Source organism: Bison bison, unplaced genomic scaffold (genome assembly GCF_000754665.1).
Source record: "Bison bison bison isolate TAMUID 2011002044 unplaced genomic scaffold, Bison_UMD1.0 scf7180017864349, whole genome shotgun sequence".
In the NCBI taxonomy this organism is placed as follows: Eukaryota; Metazoa; Chordata; class Mammalia; order Artiodactyla; family Bovidae; genus Bison; species Bison bison.
The window spans coordinates 7,953,862-7,965,252 of NW_011494921.1; the positions used below are offsets into that span (position 1 = coordinate 7,953,862).

The 11,391-nt window shown below is 42.6% G+C and overlaps 1 protein-coding gene across 4 annotated transcripts in view; it reads left to right on the forward strand.

Annotated features, from left to right (window-relative positions):
* Positions 1-11,391, forward strand: part of CCDC68 (coiled-coil domain containing 68) — a 60,360-nt gene that overhangs the window by 6,119 nt on the left and 42,850 nt on the right. For 2 of the 4 annotated variants that reach the window (XR_826578.1, XM_010854789.1), the window contains exon 2: positions 9,298-9,393. The exons of the other annotated variants lie outside the window; for them this stretch is intronic. The gene's annotated coding sequence lies outside the window, so the exon portion shown is untranslated. The remainder of the gene's footprint in view (positions 1-9,297; positions 9,394-11,391) is intronic. 4 annotated transcript variants of the gene reach the window in all.

An 11,391-nucleotide genomic window follows, 5' to 3' on the forward strand; every position in this document is an offset into this window, starting at 1 on the left:
GCTGCTGCTGCTGAGTCGCTTCAGTCGTGTCCGACTCTGTGCGACCCCATAGACGGCAGCCCACCAGGCTCCCCCGTCCCTGGGATTCTCCAGGCAAGAACACTGGAATGGGTTGCCATTTCCTCCTCCAGTGCGTGAAAGTGAAGTCACTCAGTCGTGTCCGACTCTTCGCGACCCGATGGACTGCAGCCTACCAGGCTCCTCCGTCCATGGGATTTTCCAGGCAAGAGTACTGGAGTGGGGTGCCATAGCCTTCTCCAAGTCAATCCCTTCCCCACTCTTAATCCTCAGTTCAGTTTTCTGACCCTATAGTTTCAAATTTTCTAGAATATCATATAAATGGAACTATGGAATATGTAGCCTTTGGAATTTGGCTGTTTTCAGTCAGCATAATGCATCTGAGATTCATCTATATTGTATCAGTGTTGTTCAGTCGCTCACTTGTATCCAGCTCTTTGCGACCCCATGGACCGCAGCACACCAGGCTTCCCTGTCCTTCACCATCTCCCGGAGCTTGCTCAAACTCATGTCTGTTGAGTCGGTGATGCCATCCAACCATCTCATCCTCTGTCGCCCCTTCTCCCCCTTCCTTCAACCTTTCCCAGCATCAGGGTCTTTCCCAATGAGTCAGCTCTTCACATCATATCAGTTGATCCTTCTTTTGTATTGATGAATAGGATTCACCTGTTAATGAATATTTCAATTTTTCCCAGACTTTGGCCACTATAAATGTGTTTTATGGACATACAAAATCCCCTAGGAGAGGGACTACTGGGTTGTACACTCTGTGCTTAACTTTATAGGAAGCTGCCTAAGTGTTGATGTCTCGTATGGCTGTGAGTTTGGTTTTCCCACCAGCAACACCCAGGAGTTGCTGCTTCTCCCCGTCCTCACCCACAAGTGGGATTGTCTGTCTTTCCCTCCTTCTCTGGATAATTTTTAAAATGATGTAGATGATGTTGAAGCTCAGATATCCCAAGACCAGTTTGGGAAGCTATAGCTATTTTGTAAATCCCTGAGCCTTTTATTCTTAAAATATTTCAGGAAGCCACAGAAGAAATTTTCCAAAAGGGCACCTTTCTTATCAATGTTGCAAATGACTGAGATATATATCAGTGACAACTAGTTCTTTTCATATTCTTCCACTGATGAGTCATAAGTGGCTTTAAAATAGATCGTTAGCTGAGAAGGTCAGAGCAGCAGGTGTAACTGACTGATGGGGCTGGGGGGTGGGAATAGAAAGGGGGCAACTGGGTTTAGGCCTTGATACTTTCAGATGATGCTCTAAGCAAATGTCCATTATAAGCTGTGAGCCTAAACACAGTTATTTAATATTCTCTGAATATAATGTGGATTATAGTCAGATACCCCATTAAGCACTTTTTCTGCATTATCCTGTTTAATCATCGTATAACTCAATGGCTCCAGCAATAAGGAATCCACCTGCCATGCAGGAGACGCAGGAGGAGATGCAGGGGTCGGGAAGATCCCCTGGAGAAGGGAAAGGCAACCCACTCCAGTGTTCTTGCCTGGGAAATCCCACGCACAGAGGAGCCTGGCGGGCTACGGTCCAAGGGGTTGCAAAGAGTCGGACATGACTGAATGACTTAGCAGCAACTCTGTGAGGAAGTTAACAGCTTCATTTGGGTTTTTCAGTTGAGGAAGCTAAAGCCTAAGGGAGATTAAAACTTTTCCAAGGAGGGGTTTGGGATTAACAGATACACACTACTTACTATACATAAAATAGATTATCAACAGAGACCTACTGTACAGCACAAGGAACTCTAGTCAATTCTCTGTCATAAACTATATGGGAAAATACTCAAAAGGAATAGATCCATGTATATGTATAAGTGAATAACGGTGCTGTACACATGAAATGAGCACAACCATTGCAAATCAACTATACTCCGATATAAAATCCAAATTAAATTAAAAAATATGAAAAGAACAGACATCAAAATAGATTAGAAGAGAATCCAGAAATGTTCTCCAAACACAAAATCAAGTGAAGATTTCCAAACCACTTGATTTTTGACAAAGATAAAAGTGTAATTCCATGTGTGAAAAAGAATAATTTCAATAAATGGTGATAAAGAATTGAAAAAATAACTTTCTGGGTTCAGGTGATGAGATTAACTTATAATTTTGAAAAACACATCACTTCTCTGTGACTTGGCAGCCTTATACATACATACAGATAGATATAAGTATAGAGGTCACAGTTATTGCACACTGTGCTTTGATGATTAATTTTGACAACGCATGGGAAATAATTCCTGGGCAAAAGGCACAGTGCTCTGTCAAAAGTATACATTTTCTATCGTGTTTCTAAAGTATTTCAATCCTTTTATCCCCCTATTGAATTTGCCTTTGTTACATATCTAAGAGCTTTCTATAGCACTGGCTATGATATAAACGTGTGTTTACAAATGAGTAGCGTTTAGAAATGAATAGAAATTAATTCTACTTTAAAAATCTTAGATTATTGCTTGCAAACAGCATTGCTGTGGCTTGGGCTCAGTGCTGACATGCATGTCTTTTGATGCACTGTGCATCATTTTCAGGTAAACTGCACGGTCACCTGAGGTTTAGCCAGCTGACACTGGATGTCACCATTGTGCTGTGTAATGTCGCTGCAGAACAGGTGTGCTGTTCAGTATTCAGGGCACGGCCAGTCTCTTCCAGGGTCGGGAGACACCTTAGTTTTACTTTCCCCTCATATAACCTCATTACCTTTGTACCGTCTTATTGTAACTTAACTCTCTCAGTTTCTAATATCTAAGCTCTCTATCATGGTGACTAAGAATGCTGAGACAATTGTCAATATTGTTAGCTCAGAACTGAGAAGCTGAAAACTCAGACAGTGTGCCAAAGCAGGGCTCTCGCTTCCTAAGCACTGAGTCTGGCTCACCTAGGTAGGAAAGGAATTTGTGCATGAGCGTGCTCAGTTACTCAGTTGTGTCCTACTCTTTGTGACCCCATGGACTGTAGCCCTCCAGGCTCCTTTGTTCATGGGATTCTCCAGTCAAGAATACTAGAGAGGGTAGCCATTCTCTTCTCCAGGGGATCTTCCCCACCCAGGGATTGAATCCGTGTCTCCTGTATTGGCAGGTGGATTCTTTACCACTGAGCCACCTGGGAAGGCACAGGAAAGGAATTTACTGGAAGTAAACTCGGCATCCAGAATTGATGGGAAAACTAGATATGGAAATGGGAGAGTCCAGTGCTGGTACCCCGGCCAAGATCGGTAACGGGCGGGGATACAATCCTCTGGGCATTGCCACTGGGTGCTAGGTACCAGGTGTTCCTGCTGCTGGATCTAAAGCACTGCTCTGTGCCAGAGTCCCTCCTCCCCAGAGCAAGAAGGGGATTGTCACTGCCTCTAGCACAACAAGCCGGAGGGCCAATCCTTTGATGACCTTTCCGGGCGGGAGCACTCAGCTGACTGACGGAGTCTAGGAGTTGTACACGCGCTCCAGCACCAGGGAGTGACGAGGAAGGAAGAGGTCTTCCCTGCAGAGGCTCCTGCACAGGGTGACCCCACATACCTGGGAGGGAGAGTCAAGCTGGGCACCCGCCGTGCTGCTGCGGGTGTCAGCACTCACGGAAGTGAGTCGAGAATGCCACAGTGTGGTCAGCTGCTCTTAACCAAGTGCCCCTTCCACCGGGGGTCCTAGACTCAGTTGCATATGCCCTGTGGCACCCGACAGCACCCCAGACGTCACTGTCCCTGCCGTCAGCCCTCAGGGAGCCTCACCAGCCAGGGCTAGACCTGTTTTTGTTTGCTTTTCACATTTGATATTATATTGGAGTATAGCCGACTAACAGTGATATGCACAGCAGAGCGACTCAGCCGTACTCACACCTGTATCCATTCTCCCCCAAACTCCTCTCCCGTCCATGCACCCCAGTGTTCCTTGCAGCACTGTTTACAATAGTCTATGGCTTCCCAGAGGGCTCAGCAGGTAAAGAATCAGCTTTCAGTGTGGGAGACACGGGTTCTATCCCTGGGTTGGGAAGTTCCCCTGGAGGATGGCATGGCGACCCACTCCAGTATTCTTGCCTGGGAAATCCCATAGACAGGAGAGCCTAGCGGGTTACATTTCATGGGGATGCAAAGAATTGGACATGACTGGGCACGATAAGACCTGTTTTAAGTGGGCTAAGGAGAAGACTCCTTAGGCAAATTGAAAGTCTTATGTTTCAGTCTATTAAAAAAAAATTTTTTCCCTACCCATTTAAAGAAAAAGAAAAAAATGATAGGTGACCCTTTGTACCTGGTTCTTAGAACAGGACTTCATGCAAGTTCCAGCCTGGAATCTTGCTCACCGTTAGCCTGGAATCCTCTTCTCCCAGATGGCCACATGGCTTCACCTCCTTTATTCAAGTCTTTTGCTTAAATGCCACCTCTTCAGGTTGGCTGTCTCTCTCCGTCCATCCGAAGCAACCCCGCTTTTTATCCTTTACCCTGTTCTACGCTTCTTCATGACACCACCTCTGACTGTCTTCTGTGTAGCTGCTTTGTTTCGTGTCTGTCTCCCCTTCTGTACTGAGAGTCCCGTGAAAGCAGGGTCCTGGACCTGGTTCTGCAGCTACAAATTTCTAAAACTGCTGTATTCAATAAATATTTAATACATGAATGAATGAATCAAGGGTTAAATAAAGGAAGGACACTCCTTTGTTAAAATCTCTAGTCTGTAGACAGTTCCTGTATTCATTTTCTAAGGTTGCTAAAATAAAGTACCGCAGAGTGGCTTAAGCATAGTACTTTCTCGTCTCTCAGTTCCGGAGGCTGGAAGTTCAAGATCAAAGATCAAGGTGTTGGCAGGGTTGTTTCCTTCTGAAAATTGTAAAGAAGAATCTGTCCCCTGCTTCTCCTCCAGCTACTAGTGGTTTTCTGGCAATATTTGGTATTCCTTATCATGTCGAAACATCACCTTGGTCTCTGCCTTCAGCTGAACATGGACTTTTCCTTGTGTGCATTTGGGCCCCAATTTCCCCCATTTATAAAGACATCAGATTGGATTAGGGTCCACCTCACTCTGGCTCCCTGGTAAAGAATCCGCCTGCAATGTGGGAGACCTGGGTTCGATCCCTAGGTTCAGAAGGTCCCCTGGAGAAGGGAAAGGCTACCCACTCCAGTATTCTTCCCTGGAAAATTCCATGGACTATACAGTCCACGGGGTCGCAAAGAGTTGGACACGACTGAGCGACTTTCACTTTCACTCTACTATGACCTTATCTTTCTTTTGTTCTTTTATTTATTTATTTTTCTAATTTATTTTTTACTATGTTTGTTTCTGCCATACAAGAACTTGAATCAGCTGTAATTATACATGTATCCCCTCCCTCTTGAGCCTCTCTCCTCTTCCACCATCCCACCCCTTTAGGTCATCACAGAGCACCTAAGTATGTTTGCAAAATGATGAGTGCTCATTGTGTCCGACTCTTTTTCGACTCCACGGACTGTAGCCCACCAGGCTCTTCTGTCCATGGAATTTTCCAGGCAGGAATATTGGAGCAGGTTGCCATTTCCTCCTCCAGAGGATCTTCCCAACCCAAGGATCGAACTGGCATCTCTTGCATTTCCTGTGTTGACAGGTGGATTCTTTATCACTAGCCCCACCAGGAAGACTGAGGTTTGCAAGGATTCTATTTCCAAGTAAGGTCACATTCTGAAGTACAGGGTATCATGGCTTCAACATATAAATGGAAGGGAGGACAAAATTCAGCCCACATAGTGCCTTATATGTGTTTATTGTATAATAGCTGAGCCATTTGTATGTCATTAATCAGAGAAGTAGGTTTAGTTACATAATCCTGGGCACTCAGTGATGTGTTGGTTTGTCACATAGATTATAATTCGAAAAATGTGTGTGAATTGCTTTGTAAATAGTAAACTATTCATTGTATGTTAGCATAATCAGCTGGGGATACTGACAAATCATTGATGCGTTATCAAGAAAGAATCAATACTATGGATTTACTGGTCTTAAAATTTCGATTTTCCTCTGCAGCCCAGCTCGATCTGCAAACTGTTTAAAGTATTATTGGCTTCTTTTCTACCACTCAGAATACTTGTCAGCAGTAATTGTGAAAAATGGCTTTATTTTATTTACTTACTTGACAAACATGTACAAGTCATTTTTTTATGTGCCAGGCGCTATCAGTCCTGAATATTCACTGGAAGGACTGATGCTGAAGCTGAAGCTCTGATACTTTGGCCACCTGATGCAAAGAGCCTGATGATGGGAGAGATTGAGGGCAGGAGAAGGGGGTGACAGAGGATGAGATGGTTGGATGGTATCACCGACTCAATGGACATGAGTTTGAGCAAACACTGGGAGATGGTGAAGGACAGGGAAGCCTGGGGTGCTACTGTTCATGAGGTCCCAAAGAGTTGGACACGACTGAGCGACTGAACAACAAGCTCTATTACCCCTGCTTGGCAAATGTTAACTCACAAACAACCCCATGTTATTTGTTATTTATACTGTCATTAATCATTAATAATAATATTATCTGAATTTTACTGATAAAGACACTGAGGCACAGAGAGGTTAAGGAATTGCTCAAGGTCACACAGCTACTGACTGGCAGAGTCAGGCCATGAAACTGGGCAGTCTGCCTTCAGGTCTTTTAGTTGTAGAAAATTCTTTCTCCACGGAAAGTCTCATGGAAAAATTCAGTGTGAGACAGAACAAAGCAGAACTGCTTTGGTTTGAGTCCAGACAGCAAAGCCCTGTCTGCCCAGCACCGCCCCTTCCCTTGGGAGCCCTGTTTGAAAAGCCCAGATCTAGGAAATAATACCTCTTGGCCTGATGCCACTCGTAAGCTGTCTTCAGTCCACTCTAGCATAAAACAAATGAAATTCTTTTCTCACTTTAATTAACTGATTGTGTTTTATTTTGAAAATTTTATCTGCCTAATCTACTTCTGGCAGAAATAAAATGCTAAGATGGATTTCCCCCTGGACGGTAATGCCATATGGCAGTTTGCACTTTGCTGGCTTAAGTTCCTCTTGGGTTTCTTTATACAAACGAAGGACTGTGGCCGTGGACGCTTCCTGAACCAAGAGAAAGATGGGATTTGATTTCGTACAAATAGAGATGCATGTAAACTTTGCAACCAGATAGGCATGACTTAGCCCCTGTCTTATGGACTGCTTGTTTTCTGTGGTCCTTCATAAGATAAAATCATCGAAGCAACGGTGTTAGCAGTTACTGTCCCGTGAGTGCCTTCCACAACCGGAGATTTTAAAAATCGCTCGTTTTTACAACTCTCGGGGTTATCACCCCTATTTTACAGATATGTAGGTTGAGGTTAAGGTTTTATGAAACTTGTTTAAGATGACCCAACCAGTGAGAGGAGGAGGTAGGATGTTTTGAGAAGTATCAGTAGAGCAGAAATTTTTTTTTTGGAGTATAGTTAATTTACAATGTTGTGTTAGTTTCACGTATATGGCAAAGTGATTCAGGTATACATATATATGTGTGCATGTGTGTTCTTGGTCACATCAAACTCTTTGCCACCCCATGGACTATGGCCTGCCAAGATCCTCTGTCCAGGGAATTTTCCAGGCAAGAATACTGGGATGAGTTGCCATTTCCTTCTCCAGGGGTAGCGCAGTGGTAAAAAAAGTTCTCTTGCCTCTCTCTCTCTCTCTCTCTATATATATATATATATAGATATACACACATATGTATACCTATTCTTTTTCAGACTCTTTCCTAGATCACCATCAGATGTTGAGTATGGCCCCTGTGCCACACGTAGGTCTTTGTTTATCTGTTTTATACATACTAGAGTGTATTCATGAGAAGCGAGGTTGCTCAGTTGTGTTGCAACTCTTTGCGATCCCATGAACCGTATAGCCTAGCAGGCACCTCCATCCATGGAATTTTCCAGGCACGAGGTCTGGAGTGGGTTGCCATTTCCTTCTCCAGGGGCTCTTCCTGACCTGGGATTGAACCCAGGTGTCCCGCATTGCAGGCAGATGCTTTACCCTCTGAGCCACGAGCGATGCCCCAGTAGTGTGTATGCTAATCCCAAACTCCGAATTCATTTACCACCTCCCATCCCCACAACTGTCTCTTTTGGTAACCAGAGGTTTGTTTTCTGTGTCTATGAGTCATTTCTATTTCGTGTGTGCTGTGCAAAGTCATAAATAAGTTCATTCGTGGAGCAGAAGTTTTTTGATATTAAGAATAAAAGGCAGGTAAGAGAATATATTTTAGGATATATAATGAGAGGCTTGATGTGATTTTCAAATTATAAAAGACAGAATGCAGTGAGGTTCATTCTAAAGAGTGACTAATTCCTATGATGTAATGTCCCTTATCACTTGGTAATGTTCACAGTGTATAACCACTGAAAAGAAAAGAGAAGGGAAATCACCAAAATGGGAGGGTAGAACAAGGGAGACTGAACTGAAGAAAAACAGCAACGAAAAACTCAGACCGAGGCTTTGTCTGCCTCTATTTGCCTCCTTCTTTTGCTCCCATCTGCTGCCATTCTTTACCCCATGGGAGCGCAAACACTTCCCCGTAAAGGACCAAATAGATAGTCAGGATCTTAGACAGTGTTTGCCATGTATTTTCTGCCTCGAATCTACTCAGCAGAGCTGTTATGGTGCAAAAGCAGCGTAACGACACATAAGTGCTTGGCCATAGTTATTTTAGACTACAGCTTCATTTGTGGACACTAAATTTGAACTTCATATAATTTTCTGTGTCATGAAATGTTATTTTTCTTTTGAATTTTTTTGGAATCATTAAAAGATGTAAGGACCATTCATAGACTGCCCTAACAGGTGGGAAGAAGGCAGCCTGGGATCCTGGCCGTGAATGGATAACCACCACGCCAGCCTGACCACTCCTCTCTCATTTCCAGACACATTGTTTATTGTCTCTATGGGCATTTCTTTTACTTCCACCATTAAAATGTTGTTTTAGGCTAAGAACTTAATCCCGGAAGAGACTTCAGAGGACCAAATAACAGACGTAGTTCTGCTCAGATTCTGGAAATAAAAAGCAGACTTTGCAGAGCTGCTACAGCCAAATCAAGTTCCCCTGAAACAAATAGAAGCCACAGTGGCTGTCTAAGAGGATTTAACATAAAATGGAAAATTCTTGGCATACTCTATTAATTTCATTGAAGATTAAAGGATAAATGCAGGACTTTGAATCATCCACAGAAGCTATTTAGTTCTAAATTGATGCTAGCAAATATTAAAATTCTATGTGGGTTTTAACAGCATGGGTCATTGCTAAATTTTAATTTTTTTCTCACCAGGGAATCTGGCCTTAATGTGATAGAAAGACTCTTGATCTTGGTGTCCAAAAGACAAAGGTTTGAATTTCAGCTGTGTTAGTTTTACTGTGATCTTGGGTAAGTTAATATCACCTGTAAGAATCTTAATTTCTTTATTAGTAATATGAAATTAATAATACTACTTCACTGGCCTTTTATCTCATTTTTTTAGCTCTTTACTATTAATTATGAAAATTTCAAGTAGCAGCACAATGGTAGAGAACTATAGAAATCCCACTGTACAATTCATTGCATTTTTAATCAAACTTCTTTCATCTTTATCTCACCCCATTTTCCCCTCCCTTTAAATACTAGAGTAAAATATTCTCTTTAAAATTCCAAGTGTAATATTATTTCACCTTCAAGTATTTCAGTATGTATGACCAACAGATAAGATCTTTTAAAGGAATATCATAATTCCAGTATCACACGTAAAATGACAAGAATTGCAAATAATGCTTTGCAAAAATTGCATTAATTCTTTAACAGCATCTGTTATCCAGTCAGTGTTAAAATTCCCCTAGTGTTTTTTTAAAAAATGTCTATATAACTGGTTTATTTTAATCAGGAGTCAAAGAAGACCTGGGGTTTCACAGGTGGCTCTGTGGTAAAGAGTTCACCTGCCAATGCAGGAGACGCCAAATTTGTGGCTTGGATCCCTGGGTTGGAAAGATTCCTTGGAGTAGAAATGACAACTTACTCCAGTATTCCTGCCTGGGAAATTCCCTGAACAGGGGAGCCTGGCAGGCTGCAGTCCATGGGGTCACAAAGAGTTGAACACAACTGAGTAACTGAGCATGCACGCACTCACACAAAGATTCATGTATTGGATCTAGTCATATGTTTCTTAAAATGCAAAATTTATGAAAATTTCTCTTCTCATCTTTCTTCATATAATTATTTTGTGGAAGGAATAATAATATGTCTTATAGAATTTTATGTGATCTGGATTTGGCTGTTGGCAACCTTCACCCTTGTAGTCACTGAACGGTTTCTTCTTTTTCAGATATTTCCCACTGGTAGATAGAGGACTTCACACCTCACAGGTGGTACTTCTACTTGTGATTGTAGCACATCTAGAGAACACAATGTCTGGCTGTCTCTTTTCCACTTTTCTTTTACAGTTGATTAGTGGAGTCCCTGGGGTTGATGCATTCTTCATCAACCTCTTGCCTAGTGTTTTTAGCACGGGTTGATGACTGTTGCTTAGCATCTATCACTTCATAACGGGTTGCAAAAAGTAGGTTTTCTAACTCTGTTAGTCCTTTTGGATTTATTGGTAGGAATTCTTTAGCACAATTTTCAGAATCAACTATATCTGGCCATGGAACAACAGACTGGTTCCAAATAGGAAAAGGAGCACGTCAAGGCTGTATATTGTCACCCTGCTTATTTAACTGCTATGCAGAGTACATCATGAGAAACGCTGGGCTGGAAAAAGCACAAGCTGGAATCAAGATTGCCGGGAGAAATATCAAGAACCTCAGATATGCAGATGACACCACCCTCATGGCAGAAAGTGAAGAGGAACTCAAAAGCCTCTTGATGAAAGTGAAAGAGGAGAGTGAAAAAGTTGGCTTAAAGCTCAACATTCAGAAAACTAAGATCATGGCATCTGGTCCCATTACTTCATGGGAAATAGATGGGGAAACAGTGGAAACAGTGTCAGACTTTATTTTTGGGGGCTCCAAAATCACAGCAGATGGTGACTGCAGCCATGAAATTAAAAGACGCTTACTCCTTGGAAGGAAAGTTATGACCAACCTAGATAGCATATTCAAAAGCAGAGACATTACTTTGCCAACAAAGGTCCGTCTAGTTAAGTTTATGGTTTTTTCAGTGGCCATGTATGGATGTGAGAGTTGGACTGTGAAGAAAGCTGAGTGCCGAAGAATTGATGCTTTTGAAGTGTGGTGTTGGAGAAGACTCTTGAGAGTCCCTTGGACTGCAAGGAGATTCAACCAGTCCATTCTAAAGGAGATCAGTCCTGGGTGTTCTTTGGAAGGACTGATGCTAAAGCTGAAACTCCAGTACTTTGGCCACCTCACGTGAAGAGTTGACTCATTGGAAAAGACT